At 45.0% G+C, this 22,876-nt stretch overlaps 1 protein-coding gene across 1 annotated transcript in view; it reads left to right on the forward strand.

The window, feature by feature from the left end:
- Window positions 1-22,876, forward strand: part of il1rapl2 (interleukin 1 receptor accessory protein-like 2) — an 841,694-nt gene that overhangs the window by 400,197 nt on the left and 418,621 nt on the right. The gene's annotated exons all lie outside the window — the stretch shown is intronic.

The raw sequence follows: 22,876 nt of genomic DNA on the forward strand, positions 1-22,876 counted from the left end.
TGGGCCGAAGGGCCTGCTTCTAACTGGATTTCTCACCTAAACTCAACTAAACCTGAATGAATGTTTAAGAGGTCTATAAAACTAGGGTTTAAGAAAAAGGAAATTTGAATGTTGTGGACAGTCTTTAAGGTAACAATATGTATTTTTTTGCAAACATTAAGCACACCGTGGTGGTGGATCCGTGGAATTCATTGCCACAGACGGCAGTGGGGGGGCAAGTCGCTGGGTATTTTTAAAGCAGAGATTGATAGGTTGTTAATTCGTAAGTGTGTCAAAGATTATGGGGAGAAGGCAGAAGAATGGGGTTGGGAGTGAAAAATAGATCGACCATGATTGAATAGCGGAGCAGACTCATTGGAGCGAATGGCCTAATTCTGCTCCTTTGTCTTAACGGGCTGTCCCACTTGGGTGACCTAATTGGTGAGTTTAGAAGAATTTTAAAAAATGACATGGTGAAGACCTCCTCTGACTATGTAGAAGACCTGCTTGACCTCCTTCAACTATGTTGAAGACCAGCTTCGACTAGCTACGACCAGCTACGACTAACTTTGGGAATATTGGACACCGAATAGTGGAGAGTGAAAACGGCCTCCTTCGACTATGATGAAGAGTATCTACGACTACCTTCGACTACCTTAGACTACCCTCGATTACCTACGACTAACATGCCAACCTACGGCGACCTACTACGACTAAACCTACGAGTAAATAAAGTATCGTTTTTTTTCCATGACAAACTTTTTTTACTCGTGGGCATTTTTTAACATATTGAAAAAACTGCTGCGACCTAGCTGAGGCCTCGAGTACACAGGGACCACTCTCGAACATGAAGGAGAGTTACGAACACCTCCTATGACCTCGTGGAGACCATGCTGCGAGTATGAGTCGAGGGCAAACTTGCCAGAAGTCGTGGATTAGGTCGCCCAAGTGGGACAGGCTCTTTATGGTCTTATGATCTTATGAACAGCAGAAAGCTATTCAAATATTTGGAGGAATTGTGGCTTTTGAAGTTGTTTTCAAAAGTTTAGTTTTTGAGGCCTATTTGTTACTGGGTGAGAAACTTAAACCATTATGAAAATTATGGTCCATTGTCTTTGTTACTGAATAACATATTTTACTTTACTTTATTTTGATCAATTAATTTCAATATTCCACATACGATTACTTGACAGTAGGACAGTGTTCTCATTTCCTGCAGAAGCAAAACGTCTTAATATAGGGTTTTTATAAATTACTAGAACAAGTGCAGACCCGTTGGGTCTGTTCCCCCAACGTGCGGTTGTGGGGGGGGGGGAGGCGGCATGCAGCGTCACACACACTAACTATCCCCCCCCCCCCCCCCGCACTCTTGCTAATTACCCCCCTTGATATTATATTAATATTATTAATTTGCTCCTTTTACCCCATAACCACCCTATCTACTGACGCATATCCCCCGACTTGCAGTCACATCTAGAGGGGGGTGGATGAGAGTGAGGGCAGAGAGAGAAGGAGCAGAGACAGAGAGGGAGACAGAAACACAGAGAGAGGGGCAAGAGGGGAGGAGAGGGGGTGGCGAGTGAGGGGGAGAGGAGGGTGGGTGAGGGAGGGGGAGAAGGGGGTGGGTGGGGAGCAGGGAGGGGGAGGAGGGGGAGTGTGTGGAGGGGGGGGGGGTTTAGGGGAGAGGTGGGAGGGGGATGGAGGAGGGGGGGGAGAGGGCGGGGGGAGAGGAGAGGGGAGGGAGGGGGAGAGGGGAGGGGGGAGAGGGGGGGAGGACAGGGGAGAAGGAGAAGAGGAGAGGGGGAAGGGGAGAGGAGAGTGGGGAGAGGAGGAAGGGGGAGAGGGGGGGGAGGGGAGGGACGGAGAGGGGAGGGGAGAGGGGGGGGAGGGAGGGTGTGTGCTGGAGGGGGGGGTGAGGTGAGAGGAGGGGGAGAGGTGGGGGGGGAGGGGGAGGGGGGGTGGAGGTAGGGGTGTGTGGAGGGGGAGGGGGAGGGGGGTGAGGGGGAGAGGAGAGGAGAGGGGGATGGAGGGGGGAGAGGGAGAGGAGAGGGTAGGAGAGGAGGGGAGGGAGAGTGGGGGGGAGGAGAGGGGGGGAGGAGAGGAGAGGGGGGGGAGAGGAGGGGGGAGGAGGATAGGAGAGGGGGGGGGGGAGGGGGAGGAGGGGGGGGAGGGGGGGGGGGGGAGGGGGGGAGAGGGGGGGAGGGGGGGGGGGGGGGGGGGGGGGGGGGAGGAGAGAGTGCCTTTTCATTTCAACCCAAACCCCCCAAACAACCATTTGCAGGCAGTGCTTTTTTACTTTATCCATATTTTCATTTTCAAACCACATTAAGGGTACTTACTCACATTTGTGTGGACATGTGTTCAGTGTTATTCACAGCTCAGAGAAACGTGACCCTCTGCCTTCCTCCAGCTTGCAGACTAATTGAGGCACACCACTTCCTGGTTTTATAGTCCATCCCCCCTGCCGCCAGCGGGGGCAGCAGAGAGAATGGGGAATTTTGTAAAAACATTAATAGCTCTGTCATTTTTCATCGACTGGAAACATCCTCAGCACACATGCGGTGGAGGGGGGCTCTGAGCGAGGTGGCCAAAAATGACGGACGTAGGTGGCGGCATTCTCGGAAATCGCAGCACAGATCACCAAAACCGGTCAAGAACAGACTTTTACTAATATAGATTATGCTGCAAGAGATCTCCAAAAGTTATTATCAGCAAACCATTTTATTAATTAAAAAAGACACAAACTGCTGGAGTAACTCAATGGGTCAGGCATCATCTCCGGAGAACATGGATAGATAATGTTTCTTTTCAGGACACCATACTGATTGTGGGGGTGGGAGCGGAGGGTGGAGGGAGAGAAAATACATCAATTCAGCTCTTTGTGTCCTTTTATGTAAATCAGCATCAGCAGTTTTTTGTGTCTACTTTTTATGAACTATTTTATCAGCAGTTTCACGATTAGTGTTCGGCACACATATTTCGCTGGAAAATGAATACTTGTTGACAGCAATAACAGAATCAGCACTGAATGCAGGGAACACCCCATATGCTCAGCAAAGAAAATGAGCATACCTGCAATTACAGAGATGAGTTAATGTCCTTATAAAGAGCATGGAAACACTCTTTGACCTACCGAGGTGGCATGGTGGCACAGCGGTAGAGCTGCCGCCATATAGCATCAGATGCCTGGATTCAAACATGATTGCTGGTGCTGCCTGTACGGAGTTTGTGCGTTCTCCCTGTGACCGCATGAATTTTCTCCGGGTGCTGCAGTTTCCTCCCACATTTCAAAGACGTAGAGGTTTGTAGATTAATTGGCTTAGGTAAAATTGTAAATTGTCCCTAGTACATCAGATAGTGTTAGTGTACGGGGTAAACGCTGGTCGGCCCGGGCACTGTGGATCAATTAGCCCGTTCCTACGCTGCATCTCTAAAGTTCAAAGTCTACAGAGTCCACACTTACCATCGATCACCCGTTCACACTAGCTGTATCTTAGCCCATTTTCGCATCCACTTCCTGCACACCAGGGGCAATTTATAAAGGCCAATTAACGTACAAACCCACAAGTCTTTAGGACTTAACTGCGGGATAATATTTCTTCCCACATTATGGTCTCCCGAGGCAAACATCATTACTTTGAAAATATTTGACACTCAGAAAGATACATACAAAGAGAGTGTACAGCCCCACTGAGTATTTTGTGTGAACATTTACTGATGCGGTTTAGCCTCAGAAGCAGTTAATCTGCTGAACTGGGGATTATTATTTCAGATACCAGGAGGACTGCATGAAGCACTTGTTAGAAAAATATTTCAACTCTTTTAACAGTGAGTAGCTTTGGTCATTAACACAATTGAGTTTAGTTTAGCGTCTAGTGATACAGCCTGAAAACAGGCCCTGTGTGCGCATCCACCACTGATCATCCATTTATACTAGTTCTACGTTATCACACTTTTACATCCATTCCCTACACACTAGGGACAATTTTACAATAGTCAATTTACCTACAAACCTGCACATGTTTGGCGTGTTGGAGAAAAACGGTCACAAGGAGAATGTACAAGCTCTGTACAGACAGCACCCCAGGGTCAGGGTCAAACCTGGGTCTTTGGCGTGCACGGGTGCAACTCTAACGCTGCGCCACCGCGCATCCACTGAGGTGATATCTTTTTAAATTAACAGATAAGTGTGCGATAAGACTATTCTTTAAACAGTTCCTACCTGGGTTGATATACTTTGTCTGGCAGGGGTAATAATACCTATAAAATTGAAAATGTACCTGCATCAGAGGAAAGGAACATTGGAAGGTAAGATTCAAAGATACCCTAACCACATACAGGTAGATCATATCGTGGCAAGAATGTGCACGTATCCCATGAGTTGAAATTACTCATTGGTTGGATGTGCTAATTGTGTGATAAAGTGGCATTTTATGGTGCCTTCGAGATCTGGTTGAATTGAAATCAATGGGAGGTAAATTGCATGCATTCAGTAAAACATTTATTACATGAATCCAATGAATGTGCGTGTGTGTGTATGTATGTATTTACAAACAGATATGCATATACATACATATATGCATACACGCACTATATGCATCCATGTATATACATACTTATATGCATACATACAGCACACACACACACACACCCACACACACACATATATATATATATATATATATATATACCCACAAATGTGTAGATAAATACACACACTGATATATATATAGTGATATATACACACACTGATATATATATAGTGTATATATATATATATATACTGATATGTATGTGTATATATATATATATATATATGTGTAGAGAGAGCGAGAAAGTGAGAGATAACAATACATATACATACATACTTATGCACACACAGGAGCACATATATATTACACACGCACATGCACACATACACGCACATATATATATATACACATATATATATATATATAAATATATTACACACTGCCAGGGGTGGTGGTGGAGGCAGGTACTATAGTGTTGTTTAAGAAGCTCTTATGTTGGCACATGGATATACAGGGTATGGGCAGATATGGATCATGTGCAGGCAGATGAGATTAGTTATTCTTGGCATCATGTTGGCCACTGACATTGTGGGCCAAAGGGCCTGTTCTTGTGCCGTACTGTTCAATGTTCAAAGTTGTAAACCAATCAACTGCTTTTGCCAAGAAAAAAAATGATGTGCAAGGAAGGCATTGAATATTTATGTTCATATCTTCCTATATTTTGAAAGGTGAATTAACCAGAATCACTCGCAATGATTGAATGTGATGGTTGATTTATAATTGACCTACATAACTTGCTTGCAGTGTTTAGCCATATAGGGATGTGTTAGAAAGTTAGGAAATGCTTTTTGAGTTGTGTAAATATGCTTTGGGGTGACTAGGTTTTAGCTTCAGTCAACCAGATTTTAGTGTATTTTATCCTTCCAAAAGATTGCGAAATTTGTGCCTCAAGCCATATTTGTTTGTTTATGCATTGGTGTTGAAGTTGGAAGATACTAGCTCGAAAACTGGCTCTTCATGTAAGCAGATAGGGAAATTAAGCAGCTATTTTATAGATGCCTTTATACATGTTGAAGAATGTGCATTTACACTCCAGATTCAGGGACAATTTCATTCCAACTGTTATCCAGCAACGGAACCACCTATCAACAGCTCACGAGTGGTCCTGAGCTACTTTCTACCTCATTTGTGACCATTGAGCTAACTTTAATCAGACTTTACTGGACTTTAACATACTGAACAGTATTCCCTTTAAATTGTATCTATGCGCTGTGGACGGCTCGATTGTAACCATGTATTGGCTTTACGCTGACTGGTTAGCACGCAACAAAAGATTATCACTGTACCTTAAACTACATGGCAATAAACTAAACTAAACTGAACTAAGTAGGAAAACAACTCTAGATGAACTGGAGAATGAAAATTAAGCTTTCCTGTTCGGATCATCTGAAATAAGTTGACATTCAAAAAAACATCCTCAATTCCATTGGGCAATCTTGAGTTAAAAGGAGTTTAGGTTTTCTACCAACCATCTCACATCTTTCACTCCCTACATATTTAGGAAGATTTACAGAGGCCAAATGACCAACAAATCCGCACATCTTTGGGATGTGGGAGGAAACCGGAGCACCCAAAGGATACTGGTGGGGTCACAGGGAGAACGTGCAAACTCCACACAGACAGCACCCGAAGTCAGGAACAAACATGGTTTTCTGGTGCTGTAGTGCAGCGCTTCTTCCAGCTTTGCCACTGTGCTGCCAATGATTCCAGTGAACGCAGTTTTGTTTGTATTGACAAAAGTTAAAGCCTAACCTATGTATGAGTGAGAGTGAGAGATGTTCCTATTGAATCAGACAAACTCTTTAAGGAAGCATTGTGGGGTAAGATTCATGGGGGGGGGGGGGGGGGGGGGGGGGGTGTTTCCCTAACTGGGATATCTAGAACTTAGGGGTGATAGCAATAAAATAAGGAATTGACCACTTCAAGCAGAGAATACAAGAAACCTCTTCCCTCACACATACTGAATGTTCTACCCAAGAGGAATGTGGGGGTTCAGTAACTGAATATTCAAGCAATCAACAGGTTTAGTTTTAGTTTTTAGTTTTAGAGATACAGCATGGAAACAAGCCCTCTGGCCCACTGAGTCCCCGCCGACCATTGATCACCCATTCACGAGTTCTCTGTTATCCCACTTTCTCATCCACTCCCTAGATATTACACTAGGGGAAAATATACAGAGGGCAATTAACCTACAAACCCGCACATTTAGGGGATGTGGGAGGAAACTCATTGGGAACTGGAAAGCTTTTTTATCACACGTGCAAACCACCAAAGTGCTATCTTCAGCTTATGTTTGGCTAATTATTTGCCACTGGACAAGATGAAAATGAGCCAGCTGCCTTTTGGAACTTTAAGTGGGTTTTTGGGTGACACATTAACCAGCAGCGGAGTGGTTGCCTTACACTGCCAGAGACCGAGATTTGATCCTGACTACGGGCACTGTCTGTACGGCATTTGTACGTTCTCCCTGTGACCGCGTGGGTTATCTCCGGGTGCTCCGGTTTGCTCCCATACTTCAAAGACGTGCAGCTTTGTAGGTTAATTGGTTTCTGCAAAATTGTTCCTATGTGTGCAGGACAGAACTAGTATACGGGTGATCGCTAGTCGGCACGGGCTCGTGGGCTGCAGTGCCTGTTCTGTGTGGTATCTCCAAAACGAAAACTACATTTCTAAAGGTATTCAGTGAGGTGTGATCTAAAGAGTTATTAACTGAAATGGTTGTACCAGACGAGGGGGCTGTGGAGTGGATGTTATATACTACCATGGACTGAAGACTGGTTAATGAACAGAAGAACAGGGAGTAGGAACAAATGGTCAGTTTGGGAGATTACTTTTTGTTTACTTTAGAGATACAAAGCGGAAACAGGCTCTTCAACCCACCGAATCTAAACCGACCAGCAATCACCCCATACACCAACACTATCCTACACACTAGGGATAAATTATAATTTTTACCGATTCCAATTAACCTACAAACCAAGTCTTTGGAGTGAGGGGGGAATCTGGAGCACCCGGAGAAAACCCACGTGGCAGGGCGAATGTACAAATTCCTTGCGGATAGCACCCGTAGTCAGAATCAAACCCGGGTCTCTCGAATTTAGGGCAACAGCTTGGCTTGTGTGCAGTTCTGGTCACTACAGAAAGGAGGTGGAGGTTTTGGACAAGGAGAAGATGTTTACCAGCATGTTGTATGAATTAGATGGTATTAGCTACACAGAGAGGTTGGACAAACTTGGATTGCTTTCTCTGGAGTGGTGGAGGCTGAGGGGAGACCTGATAGAAGTATATAAAATTTGCACCAAGGCAAATTCCTTGTATGTGAATACTTGGCCAATAAACTTATACATTCATTCAATCATTCATTCATTCATTCATTCATTCATTCATTCATTCATTCATTCATTCATGCATTCATCCATTCATGAGCAGCAGAGATAGAGTGCCTGTGTGAAAATGTCAATGAATGAATGAATGATGAATAAGTTTATTGGCCAAGTATGTACACATACAAGGAATTTGCCTTGGTGCTCCATTCGCAAGTAACAACACGAGATACAGTAACAATTAAGAATGACATATAAAACATTAAACATTAATAATAAACATTATAGTTTAAACAGTGAGGGCACAACTTTACGATGCTCGGGACATAGATTAAAGGGGATGTGTGGGAAGGATTTTAAAACAGAGAGTGGAGAGTACTTGGAACAAACTGCCAGGCGGAGGTTGTGGAGGCAGATACAAAGGTGACAATAATAAAAAGAGAGTGGTGAGTACCTAGAATGCACAGCCTGGGGAGGTGATGGAGGCCGATACAATAGTGGCATTTCAGAGGCTTTTGGATGGGAACATGGATAGGCAAGGAATGGATAGATATGATCACAAAGAGGCAGATTAGTTTACTTTGGCATCATGTTTGATGCAGACACTGTTCCTGTATTGTTCTGTGTACTGTGAAACCAGAGCAGCCAGAGTTAACCCACTTGGTCACAGGGGGAACATGCAAGCTCCACGCAGACAGCACCTGAGGTCAGACTCGAACCCGGGTCTCTGGTACTGTGGGGCAGCAACTGTACCAGCTACCCAACTGTGGTTTATTTGGATATTGCAACAAAATTGATGAGGTTACTGCAGGAAAGTGGCTCTGAGGTAAAAGGTCAGCGGTGATCCCAGTGAAAAGTGGAGCGGACATAAAGAAATGGAAAGCCCTGCAGAGAGCTTCTATTTTCTTATAAGCATCGCTGTCTGATTGAATATCTGGGCCGTAATATTGGGCTAACAAACTGATTGCTTCTTTGAGATTGCTGGCTGGGAACGCTCAGGGAAGACCAAGACAATTCATGGTTAGTTCTATATTGTCAAATTATGCCCCCTCTGTGATGGAAAGGCCTGTCACAGCGTGAGTGAAGATTTATACTGTGGCCATGCATCTCTATAGTGAATGCACTGAGCGAAGAATAGTGGGTGTACAGCAAACAAAATTGGTCCTTTCATGCGATGAGATGGGAAAAAAAAATTGCTTAGTTAGCTTTTACAAAACCACCAGTGAATACTCATTTCAAAGTGAGTAGCTGCTCGAATTTCTCCTTGCTCCAGAGACTTGACGCAAAAGCGTAGCAAAGGAGAAAGCAGGAAAATAAATTTCTACTCTGGTGGGCTGAATCAGATTTGACAGTGAGGAGTCATATTTCACAGCTTCCTTTGATAGCTAAGGTATATAAATTGAAGAGACTGATCAAGCCTGAAATGATTTTTTTCCCTCCTGAAGTAGAAAGACAAGGGAGAGTCATTCACGAGTGATTATTAACGCACAGCCTTTAGAGTGGAATGTTAGGTGGTATTTAGCGATTCTGCCCTTGAGGGGCCTTACTGGCTTCTGTAGCTGCCAAAGATTTCCTTCAATCAATCAACACTTCATTAGCATTTGAAGAGCTTAATTGAATTGCATATACTCAGCTAGGTTTTCAGTGTAAGAATATAATGTGCTTATTGTCAAACATTATTGATCATGAAGATAATACCACGCAGCGATATACGAGGCTAATCAGTCAAAGAATTCACTTTGGTTTGAAGTCTTTTTTTGAAAAGTGGCCACTGAGACATTACTGACTGGTGGAGTCTCACGGAACAGCAAATATTGGTATCGAGCAAAACACAAAGTGCTGGAGGGACTCAGCGGGTCAGGCAGCATCTGTGAAGAGAAACAGACTGAAGTTGCAGGTCGGGATGCTTTCTTTAGATCTTTCTGAAGAAGAGTCCCAATCTCCCTTCAGAACCTCCCTTCCATTAACTCTTATTCTTCCTAAACATAAAGGAAGTGCTATCCATTTTCAGCGGGCCAGGCAGCATCTGCGCAAGGAATGAACAAGTGACATTTTGGGTCAGGACCCATCTTCGACTGATTGGAGTAAGGGGGAGTAAGCTGGAAGAGAGAGGTGAGGGTGGAATAAAGTTTGGCAAATGATAGGTGGATACCGGTGAGGGAGAGAGGTTTAATTGGCAGATGGATAGAGTAGGTGAAAGGGGCTCAATGTGTAAAGGTCTGCACTTGAGTATCGAAGTTGGGAAGTCATTTTGCAGTTATATAAGATATTGGTGAGGCCATATTTAGAGTATTGTGTTCAGTTCTGAAAACCATGTCATCGGAAAGATGTTGTCAGACTGGAATGGGTGCAGGGAAGATTTACAATGATATTGCAATGACTAAGTGACTGAGCTATAGGGATGGGTTAAGCAAGCTAGGACTCCTTGGAGCTCAGGAAGATGAAGGGTAATCTTACAGAGGTGTACAAAATCATGAGGGGAATAGATCAAGCCGACACACACAGTCTCTTGCCCAGAATGTGGGAATTAAGAACCAGTGGACTTACGTTTAAGATGAGGGGGGGGGGGGGTAAGATTTAATAGAAACCCGTGGAGTAACTTTTTCACAATGGTGGTGGGCGTATGGAACTAGCTGCCGCAGGTGGTAGTTGAGGCACATGCTATCATCTGGAAAGGTGCATGGATTGGATGGGCTTAGAGGGATATGAGGCAAACGCAGGCAGGTGAGACAAGTGTAGATGGAACATGTTGTTCGGTGTGGGCGTTGTGCTGAAGGGCCTGATTCCATGCTGTATGACTCTATGGCTCTATCTATGACTGTGTATGTAACATCCCAATGGACCCTTTGGAATCCCTAGTACATAGCTCCACAAGGTGGCGTAGGAGCATTTGTGATGCTGTTGAGAATCCAGAGTCCATGCATTAGGATGACATAAAGTTCCTGATTAAGTGCTGGAAAGAATAGACCACCTCAGAAACTTCCAACCCACCAGCTCCATCAGGAAGCTCCAGCCATCTCTGTGGATGGCTATGGATGAAGCAGCGACAACGATGGTGGTAACTGGCAGGGAGCGAAGCCAGTAGGAGAGGAGAGGAGAGGGAACCTGGGTCTGGCCTACCACGCCTTCAGCTGTGGGAGGTGCCCCGGGCAACAAAGGTGAACAGGTGAGAAGAGAGGCATTGGTTCACAGGTCAACCCGCACATCCAAGGGAAGGTGACGGTTGGAGGCCCAGCAACAGCCTGGGGCTCGCCTGGAATGGGCACCGCTCATAGTACCTTGTGCCTGGACTGGACTTTGAAAATAATGTCAATACATGGCGCCTCTTCTTGCGTGCTCAGTGGACTATTTCTGTACAATTTGCTGATCAGGGATGTGCTTGGGTATGGCAATACTCTTCTGTATCGTTTGTAAAAAAATAATGTCGCTGTGCATTTGCACTTCACACATGTGGCAATAAAAGAACCATTGAACCATTAAAACTAGGAAAAGCATCACACTTACTCCTGAGTGGCCCCCTAAGAAAATGAAGAAGACCACACAGAGACCAGGAAGTGCAGGTACAGGGTCCCTAAAGGTAGCGTCAGGTGGACAGTGGTGTAACAGTTCATTTATCACACTTCATTGAGAAGGGTATTGAGTACAAAAGTTGGCAAATCATGAAGGAGCATAGTCATAAAAATAGGTGCAGGAGGAGGCCATTTGGCCCTTCGAGCCTGCACCTGTCATTGAGTCATACAGCATCACATCTGCCCGTCTGCACCGATCAACATGTCATATCTACACTAGTTCTACCTGCCTGCGTACGGCCCATATCCCTCTAAATCTATCCTTTCCGCACACCTGTCTAAATGTTTCTTAAATGTTGCGATAGTACCTGCTTCAGCTACCTTCTCCTGCAGCTCATTCCCTACACCCACCACCCTTTGTGTAAAACAGTTACTCCTCAGTTTCCTATTATATCTTCCCCCATCACCCTAAAGTGTATAACTTTGGTGAGATCACACGTGGAGTAGCGTGTGCAGTTCTGGTCACTCAGCTATTGTAAGGATATCATTAATTTAGAAATGTTGGGAAGAGATTCACTACGGTGTTACCAAGGTTTGCGGGCTTGAGTTACTCGGAGAAGTTGGATGGGCTGGGACTTTTTTCTTTGGAGTGTTGGAGGCTGAGAGATGACCTTATTGAAGTCAAGATCATAAGGGGAGTGGATAAAGTGAGCACTCATAGTGTTTTTCCCATGGTAGAGGACTACAACGAGAGGTCATAGGCTGGTGAGAGGAGAAAGATTTAAGAGGGACCTCAGGGGCAACATTATTCCTCAGATGCTAGTCCGATTCTGGAATGAGTCACCTGAGGAAGTTAGAGAAGTGGTTCCAATTACAACTTTTAAAAGACATTTGAACAGATATATGGAAAGGAAGGGTTTAGAGGACAGTGCCAAATTTAGCTAAATGGAACAAGTCAATCATGCCAAATTGGTCAGCATGAGCACGGTGGGTAAGGACTTGTTTCTGTGATGTATAGCTCATTGACTCTACAATTGGGAAAGTGAGGTTAGTTTTAAGTTGCAGAGCCAGAGACCTGTGTTCAATCCAGATCCTGGGTGCTATCTTTACGGAGTTTGTACGTTGCCCCTGTGATCGCGTGGGTTTTCTCCAGGTGCCCGGATTTCTCCCACACTCCAAAGACGTACAGTTTTGGAGGTTAATTGGCTTCTGTAAATTGTCCCTAGTGTGTAGGATCGTGTTGTGCATGGGTGAGCGCTGATCGGCATGGACTCATTGGGTCGAAGGGTCTTTTTCTGCATAGTATCTCTAAAGTCTAGAGCCTAAAGACGGAGAAAGATGTGTAGAGGACAATGGGAATTCTTCTAATCGGGTATAGACACAAAATGCTGGAGTAACTCAGCGGGACAGCCAGTATCTCTGGAGAGAAGAAATGAGTGATGTTTCGGGTCAAGACCCTTCTTCAGACTGGTTAGGGATAAGGGAAATGAGAGATAAAGATGGTGATGTGGAGAGATAAAGAGCAATGAATGAAAGATATGCAAAATAGTAATGAAAGATATGCAAAACGATGATAAGGGAAGAAACCGGCCATTGTAAGCTGTTAGTTGGATGAAAATGATAAGCTAGTGCGGCTTGGGTGGGGGAGGGATAGAGAGAGAGAGGGGATGCCGGGGCTACCTGAAGTGAGAGAAATCAATATTAATACCACAGCTGTCCAAGCAAAATATGAGATGCTGTTCCTCCAATTTGCATTTAGTCTCACTCAGACAATGGAGGAGACCGAGGACCAAAAGGTCTGTGCAGGAATGGGAAGGAGAATTAAAGTGTCCAGCAACCAGGAGATCAGGCTGGTTCAGGCCGGCTGAGCGAAGGTGTTCCATGAAACAATCGCCCAGCCTGCGTTTGGTCTCGCCGATGTATCAGAGTCCACGCTAATGCCTCTCCACATCACCGTCTATATCTCGTGCTTCCCTTATCCCTAACCAGTCTGAAGCAGGGTCTCGACCCGAAACATCACCCATTCCTTCACTCCAGAGATGCTGCCTGTCCCGCTGAGTTACTCCAGCTCTTTGTGTCTACCTTCTGATCGGGTGTGTGGAGTTAATTGTTGGATCATCCAGCTGCAAGATTAATAGGCACTCAGAGAAAAGAAACAAAGGCTACGAACTGAGGAAAGTTAGAGACAGAGAGAGAGAGAATACTAACAAAGCAACAGCAAAACGGTGGAATCTTTGGGCTTTAGGGCTAGGCTGTGCTTATGGAGAGAGAACAAATAAGAGCAAATATCACAGTTAGATGAGACAGACCAGACAGAAAGTAAGTACAATTCAATATTGAATTGAGAAGAAAAATGAGCGGTTGTTTCTTAACTTACACCCACAAAAGAAGTGGTGGCACAGCAAATGAAGCTTGGTTAAGTCAGCTTTCAAACCCTTCAGAACTTTCACAAATCTTTCAAGCTCGATTAAGAATTAATTAAGCTGCTAAATAATTGAACAATTATTGAAACATGTAAGGGAATGTTGCAGGGAACATGGAGCTCACGGATGGGATTGTGTAGGAAGGAACCATAGGTGTCGGTTTAATGCTAGACACAAAATGCTGGAGTAACCCAGCGGGACAGGCAGCATCTCTGGAGGGAAGGAATGGGTGACTTTTCAGGTAGTATCTGACGAAGGGTCTCAACCCAAAACGTCACCCATTCCTTCTCTCCGGAGACAACTTGGAAGCTGGTGTGACTTGGGTGGGGGTGGAATGGAGAGAGTGGGAAGGCAGAGTGAGAGTAATTAATATTCATACCACTGGATTTCTAACTGCCCAGAGATGTAGTCCTGAAATTTGCGTTTGGCCTCACTGTAACATTGGAGGAGGCCTAGGACAGAAAGGTCAGTGTGGGTTTGGGAAGGGGAATTAAAGAGTTTGGCACTCGGGAGATCAGGTAGGTCCAGGTGTACTGAGCGAAGGTATTTAGCGAAACGATCGTCCAGACTACCTTTGGCCTCACCGATGTTTTAGAGTCCACACCTTAAACAACTGATACAGTGGATGAGGTTGGAGGAGGTGCAAGTAAACCTCTGCATCACCTGAAAGGACACATTGGACAGAGTCGAGGGAGGGTGATATAGGGACAGGTGTTGCATCTTCTGCTGTGTAGGAACTTTACGGTGGCACTGCGAGTCGGCTGCCTCACCTGCAGCGGGTTCGTGTTTCGACTTTTTTCTTTTGAGTTTGTCTCTCTGTTTATCTTGTGTAGGGGTGGTGTGGGGTGAATAAGGGGAAACTGTTTTCAGGCACCTAACTCGACGGAGAGGCGACTTTCTTCCTTGTCGTTTCTTCGCCCCTCCTCACGGCCTTACAGCTGGTTTGGTGCAGCCTTCCCTGGAGTCGGGCCCAGAGCTTCAGTGGCGGCACAGCGGAGACGGTAACATTGCGGACCCCCTTACCGGGGGTCGCCGGAGAAGCGCTCCGACCGCTGGCCTGCGGCCTACAAAATCTGGAAGCCGCGATCTCCGGTAAAGAGATAGCCAATTAGGGAGCTCCGGGCCACAGGGTGTACTCGGCCTGTCCTGACGTCGGTGTTCCGACCATCCCGACCAGAGAGCTTGAAAATCGGGCCATCTATAGCGGAGACTACGGGGGTGGTCAGCGCCCCGACTACGGGTGAACAAGGCAGGAGGAGGACTGTCTGAACCGTATTGCCTTCCACCACAGTGAAGAATGTTTGTGTTGAATTATGTTGTGTATTGTGTCCTTTGCAATTGTAACGCTGCATGGTAGATTACATTTCACTGCACCTTATAGTGCATGTGACAAATAAATTTGATCTTTGGACTTTGGACTTTGCAGGGGAAGGTACCTGGGGAGGGGGTGGTTTGGGTGGGAATGGATGAGTTAACCAGGGAGTTGCAGAGGGAACAGTCTCTGCAGAAGGCGGAAAGGGGTGGAGATGGGAAGATGTGACAAGTGAAGGGATCTCGTTGGAAGTGGATAAAATGTCGGAGGATTATGTGTTGTGTGCTACGGCTGTTAGGGTGAAAGGTGAGGACTAGGGCGACTGTCCCGGTTACAACAGGGGGGAGGGGGAACAAGGGCAGAGCTGTGGGGTACCAAGGAGACACATGTAAGGGCCTCATCTCTGATGGATGAGGGAAACACCCATTCCCTAAAGAATGAGGACATCTCGGATGTCCTGATATGGCACACCTCATCTTGGGTGCAGATGTGGCATAGACAGAGGAATTGGGAATAGGGGATAGAGATTTGCAGGAAGCAGGATGGGAAGAAGTGTAGTTGAGATAGTTGTGGGAGTCCGTAGGTTTACAATAGTCGTGCATTAAATCAGATAGATTTATCAGCTAGATAAGCAGTGCTATTTTGTAGGTAAAAAGTTTACATATCAATAAAAAGTTAAGCTACATTTTATCAACAATCTATTCGCATTAATATACCACCCTCTTTGTTTTCATTTTATGACCAATCAAATAATTTAATTAACTAATAATCATTTAAAATCAAATTTAAAAAAAATAAACTCTTTGGAGGTGCTTTTTAATGCATGCCTGTGCACACAGTCACATAAAAAGTACTGATAATATGTTAACAGGATGATAACATCTAAAAGCATTCAAATAATATCAAAATAATTGCCATCTCGAGTACAATCCTTTATCTTAATCTCTCATATATGTTCATAAGTTCATAGGTATGAGGAGCAAATTTAGGCCATTCGGCCATCGTCTACTCCGCCATCTATCTTTCCCTCACAACCCCATTCTCCTACCTTTACCCCATAACCCCTGACACCGGTCCTAACCAAGAATCTATCTCTGCCTTAAAAATATCCATTGACTTGGCCTCCAAAGCCTTCTGTGACCTCTCCTAATTATCCCAAGTGTTGGAAGTGAATGAGAAAGTGGGATAACATAGAACTGGTGTAAATGCCAGGAAGTCTGGAATTCTGTCCTCTTGCATACGTTGACAAAAATCTTGAACTGTTTGCATTTCCGCTCAAAAATCCATCCGATCCGGTGAAGAGGTAAGAAGTCAGTGGTTTAGAGGCAGATTAAAAATGCAACATAAAGAGTTGAATAGAATATAGAAAAAAGCAGACCCAAGGAGGTGTGGACGCTGGAATCTTGCGTAAAAGACAAAGTGCAGGAGTTACTCAGCGGGTCAGGCAGTTTCTTTATAGGCGATGTTTTGGGTCAGGACCCTTCTTCAGATTGTCATGGATCGGTGATGTTTCTGGTCGGGATCTTACCTCAGACTGTCATGGATAGGTGACATTTTGGGTAGTGACCCTTCTTCCGAGATTTAAATAGCTGACAGATCAAACGTGCTCGACTTCAAATGGACAGAGCTTACCAATGGTTTGCAAGAATAAGAAGAGACTTATTCACTATTGCTTTATGGACCAAAGGTTTTGTAAATGCTCAATGCATTTGCATGAAGCTTGCTGGCCCAATTTTAGCAGCATTGACCGTGTTACATTAATACTGATGCACTACACTGCCACACAGCAATACTCGATTAACTGTCTGCTGACTTTTACGAGCAGAAGAAATTAGCTCTTGTGTGCTTGATGGGATTGCTAATTCTTTTGGCAGTTCAGTGAAATGGAAGAATTGCTTGCTACAAAGGCTGAAGCTCAACCTTAGAGCAGCCAAAATAATGATCAACAGAGGGGTTGATTTGCATGGTGTGCAGGAATATTATTGCAGTCTACCTCGGGCATACCAGAAAATTGTTTAAGAGCTCCTTTGAGTTTCTGGAGAAACAAGGAACTGCAGAAGCTGGGTTACAACAAAAAGACACAAAGTGCTGGAGTAACTCAACAGGTCAGGCAGCATTCGGGTTGGGACCCTTCTTCAGGCTGATTGTGGTGGGGGGGGAGGCGAGAAGAGGAGAAAGCTGGAAAAGAAGAGAGATGGGGGCAGGACAAAGCCTGTCAATTGATAGGTGGTTACAGGTGAAGGGAGGCTTGGATAGAGGCCAGAGATGAAAAGACAAAAAGTACAGAAGTGTAAATTGTGAAGCCAGAGGAAGGAATAAAGGTGTATGGGAAGGGAAGGGGGACGGGAGGAATGGGTGCGTATCCAGGTGATGCACAGTGAAGAGAGTCGGGGTGGGGAGGGGCGATCTTTGTAGACTATAGACTTTACACACTTTATACTTTAGATATACAGTGCAAAAACAGGCCCTTCAGCCCACCGATACCGCACCGACCAGCGATCCCCATACACTATCACTATACTACACACTAGGGACAATTTACAATTTTATCAAAGCCAATTAACCTGCAAACCTGTACGTCTTCAGAATGTGGGAGGAAACCGGAGCATCCGGAGAAAACCCGCGTGGTCACAGTGAGAAAATACAAACTCCATACAGACAACACCCGTCGTCAGGATCGAACCTGTGTCTCTGGCGATGTGAGGCAGCAACTCCACATCTGTGCCACTGTGCCACCCCTGTTTTAGTTATCTAAAATTGGAAAATTTGTCTGCCTGTTTGTGGTTTAGTAAGGGACCATAGAGAATTGTTAGGTGCATTCTCTGTTTGTTGTATCATACCACTAGTTTGTTCACGCACGCTTAACTTTGCATTTAGCATCCAGAAGATCTCATGAGAATGTGGAATCATTTTTGCAAGTTGTTAAAGTATATTTGCGATCAGATTTGGGCAGAATTATACTGTGGGACTGAATTGAGTTTACCAAGGCATTGTGCCAATGTACTGGGATAACATCTGCATCTTGGAATGATATTGAGATGACGTCGTTATTTATGTAGCAATTGTGCTCTTGGGAAGTCACTGGTAAAATGCGTAATTTGTTATATGATCAACATGTTAAATAAATGGAAAGAAATAAAGTGGGACTTACTGGATTGGCCAATTATCTCGGTAGCATCTATGGAGAGAAAGAAGGATTATTGAGCTGAAATTACAGTTTAGATATAGAGATACAGCGCGGAAACAGGCTCTTCAGCCCACCGAGTCTGCAGTGACCAGCGATCCCCGTACACTAGCACTATCCTACACGCTCGCATAATTTACAAATTTTTACCAAAGCCAATTAACCTACAAACCTGTATGTCCTTGGAATGTGGGAGGAAACGGGAGTACCCGGGGAAAACCCACAAGGTCACAGGAAGAACGGACAAACTCCGTACAGACAGCACCAGTAGTCAGGTGCCCGAGTCTCTGGTGCTGTAACGACACTGTGCTGCACTGAAACGTTAACTCTTTTTCTCATCAGCAAATGCTACCTGATATGCTGAGTATTTCTAACATTTAGATGCAAAATCTTAAGCAAAACGCAAAGTGCTGGAGCAATTTGGTGTGTCAGGCAAAATCAGTGGCGGGAACGTTCAGGCAATGTTTTGGGTTGAGACTTCTTCAGACTGACCTGAAACATTACTTGGTTATTCTCTCAACAGATGCTACCTGACAAATTAAGTTCCTCAGCGTTTTGTGGGTTATTTCCAACCTTATCTGTTTTTATTTCAGATTCCCACATCTGCTGTTTGTGTTTGGGTTTGATCGTTTATTCATGCATCAAAACTGCTCACAATGCTGCAAATGCAGTTTGACCAGCGCCTGATACAGCCTCAGCATTACATCCCTTATTCCTTATAAATATTCCTAGAAGTATCTAAGTCCAAATGTATGATGGAAATTACCCAGTAAGATTGTCTTCTCCAGCCACCTGTTGCATCCGTTGGGAAATAAATCAATCAGCAAATGCACTCAAATGTAACGTTTCTTTCTATTAATGAATAGATAATTTTGGATAAACATTTCCTGATCACAATACAAAAGTCACGGATTTCTGGAGGTTAGGTTCCTGGTTTGCTTTGAGGTATGTAAAAAGTGAACTATAGGTTGAACTGATTGCTGGCAACTGATGTTCTGCCCACCCCTGTCATCAAGACAAAATTAAGAGAACTCAGTTGGAATTCCCTGAGCGGCCACAGATGGCGTTGCGAACGGCAAGCGCTCTTTCTGGTTGTGTCCCTCTGTCATGAAAGAGTTATTTGTTTACATCTAACCATTAAAATCTCTCCTTGGCCTTGTCTAATTCCCTCTCTGCTGACTCGAGGCTATGGGCTGAGTGCTGATACATGAGATTAGTGTTGTTGTCAGGTACAGGCCCAACACTGATTTTTCCGGCCCCTTTGGTTCCAGAGCCTTGCTGTATGATCCGCCGTCTCATCCGGCCCAAGTGCCACATTTTCGGGGGTACTTCCGGGGGTGATTTCTAGTGCGCTCTCGTAATATTATCTGGATTAAAGGAGGCGCCAGACAACCAGCTTAGTTTAGTTTAGAGATATAGCGTGGAAACAGGCCCTTCAGCCCACCAAGTCTGCGGCAACCAGCAATCCCCGCACACATTAACACTATCCTACACACACCAGGAACAATTTACACATGCACCAAGCTAATTACCCTACAAACCTGTATGTACATCTTTGGCGTGTGGGCGGAAGCCGAAGATCTCGGAGAAATCCCACGCGATCACGAGGAGAACGTACAATCTCTGTACAGATTGCACCTGTGGTCAGGATCAAACTCAGGTCTCCGGCGTTGCAAGCGCTGTAAGGCAACAACGCTACCGCTGCGCCACCGCGCCAGTTCCTGGAAAATCGGTGGTGGACCGGTAATTGATGGTGCATATGTATATGATCGGATAAAGAGCCTATTTCTCTACATCATGACTACATGACTCTGAAATCTGGTAAGGCTCCAGTGAATTAGATTTATTTTATTCTGATTGATAATAGGTTTAGCCTGTGAGCAGTCTTATTTCCTTCTTGTATGCTCCAGCTTGCTTTCCTTTTACAAAGGGGATTGAACACAAGCAGCTGGTTTACAAGTGATTGATATCAACCAATGTGACAAGCAAGTGAGATTTATGTATTCTGGAAATACCGGCATATACAGCTAAAAGGAGAATAAAAGACTTTCATCTCGATCGTCCCTTTCAGAAGGTCCAAAAGTAATTTACAGAATTACTTTTGAAATGTTATTCCTGCTGTGATATTGCAAATGGATGAGTTTGTATACAGCAAGTTTCCATGAACGGCAATGTACTGATGGCAAGCAAAACGATACACGTACCCCAGTTTGCATTGATGGTGCTGAAATAGAGATGGTCGAAAACCTCCTCTGAGTCAATTTCACCAATAACTTCTCCTGGACCTCCCATATTGAATAAATGATCAAGACGGCACACCAACGCCTCTACCTCCTTAGAGGGCTTAGGAAGTTTGATATGTTCCCTACAACTCTCACTAACTCTCACCTTGTACAGATGCACCACAGAAAGCATTTTATTAGGATGCATCACAGCTTGGTTTGGGAACAGCTCCATCGAGGAATGTAAGAAATTGCAGTGAATTGTAGATGCAGGCCAGGCCATCAAACAAACCAACCTGCCTTCAATTGACTCCATTTACACCTCGTGCTGCCTTGGCAAGGCCAGCAACGTAATCAAGGATGAGTAGCACCATGGCCACTCCCTCTTCTCCATCTATAGGGGGTGCTGCGAGTTGGCTGCCCTGCCAGCAGCGTGTTCGTTATTTCGACATTTTGATTTTTTTTTGGTGTCTCAATTTTAGTTTAGGTGTCTCTTGATGTGTCTTGTGTGGGGTGTGATTGGGGGGGAAGGGGAACCACTTTTGGTCGCCTCCTCGACGGAGAGTTGACTTTTTCCATGTCGCCTCCCTCGCGGCCTAACAGCATGGATTGGAGCAACCTTTCCCGGAGTCGGGCCCAGAGCTTCAGCAGCGCGCACAGCGTGGACTTTTCCATCGCGGAGCGGGCGAACCCTTGCCAGGGGTCACCAGAGAGGAGTGCTCCGTTCGCTGACGTGGTGACTTTGGGCTGTGGTCTGCAGAGCTTCTAGCCGCGGGCGTGGCATGCACTTACCATCCGGAGTCTGGGATCCCTTGTCGGGGATCGCCGGAGGAGAGCTCCGACCACCGGCCTTTGGTCTATAACATCCTGAAGCCGCGGACTCCTGTAGGAAAGTGTTGATTCGGGCACTCCAAGCCGCGGAGTGTGTTTGACCATCCCGACATCGGAAGTTTGACCGTCGCGACGTTGGAAGTTTTGATCATCCGGCCGTCCGTAGTGGCAACTACAGAAGGTTTATGGCCCCGACCACAGGTGAACAAAGGAGGAGGACTGACTGAACTTTGTTGCCTTCCACCACAGTGAAAAATGCTGTGGTGGATGTTTGGGTTAAATTCTATTGTTGTATTGTGTGTTCTTTTTAAGTGTATCTTTGCTGGCAAATTCATTTCACTGCACTTTCAGGTGCATGTGACGAATAAAATTGACTTTGACTTTGACTTTTTCTCCCATCAGCCAATAATTATAATAGTGTGAAAATACACACCTCCAGATTGAGGGACAGTTTCTTCCCAGCTGTTACCAGGCAACTGAATTTTGACCACCCAGCCCAATTATAACCTAGTGTGAAAATCACCTTGAGATTTTGGGACAGTTTCTTCCCAGCTGTTCTACACTGTAAATGGATCCAGTTTTCCTGCTGCAAATCTTATCTTGCATAAAGATTATTAAATAATTATATTGCTTCATGGTCATGTCCTCTTTGCAAAGTGCCTCTGTTTGTTTTTCTTCCTTGTATTGACCATCTGGCTTACCTTGAGGTGTCTGACTTCAACACTGGACTCCATGTAAAGCTCCAGATTGAGGACAGTTTCTTCCCAGCTGTTACCAGGCAACTGAATTATCCTACCACAACCAGAGAGCAGTGCTGAACTGTTATCTACCTATGATGTCCCTCAGACTCTCCTTGACTGGACTTTGCTGGCTTTACCTTGCACTTATCATGTGTCTACACATTGTAAATGGATTAGTTTGTATTCATGTTTTGTCTTTCTGCTGACTGGTTAGCAAGCAACAAAAAGTTTTTCACTGTACCTTGGTGCACGTACCAATAAACTAAACTAAACTGAGATAATTGATTATGGAAAGGTAATTGTATTTGAGAGTTAAATATTGGACAGGACATCAAAGATAATGCTTACTGCTCTTCAAAACAAATATGCAGTTGAATCTTTTCTTTCTCACCAAGGAAGCAAGCAAGACCTCAGTTTAGCAAAAATTCAAGGGGTAGCACACTGGCACAGCGGGTGGAGCTGCTGCCTCACAGCGCAAGAGACCCAGGAGTAGGAGTTAAACAATTCTTCAAACCTGCTGCACCATGCTGATCTTATCGATAAATAACATGCTGATCAGAATCATGCTGATCTTATCAATAAATAATAAAGTGCTGGAGGAACTCAGTGGGTCAGGCAGCACTTGTGGAGTGACATAGATAGGCGACGTTTCGGGTCAGGACCCTCATTCAGACTGATGATCCCAAAACATTGTCTGCCTATTCCATCCACAGATGCTGCCTGGCCTGCTGAGTTACTCCAGGAGTTTGTTTCTTGCTGAA

The sequence above is a fragment of the Leucoraja erinacea genome, chromosome 12 (genome assembly GCF_028641065.1).
Source record: "Leucoraja erinacea ecotype New England chromosome 12, Leri_hhj_1, whole genome shotgun sequence".
Classification (NCBI taxonomy): domain Eukaryota; kingdom Metazoa; phylum Chordata; class Chondrichthyes; order Rajiformes; family Rajidae; genus Leucoraja; species Leucoraja erinaceus.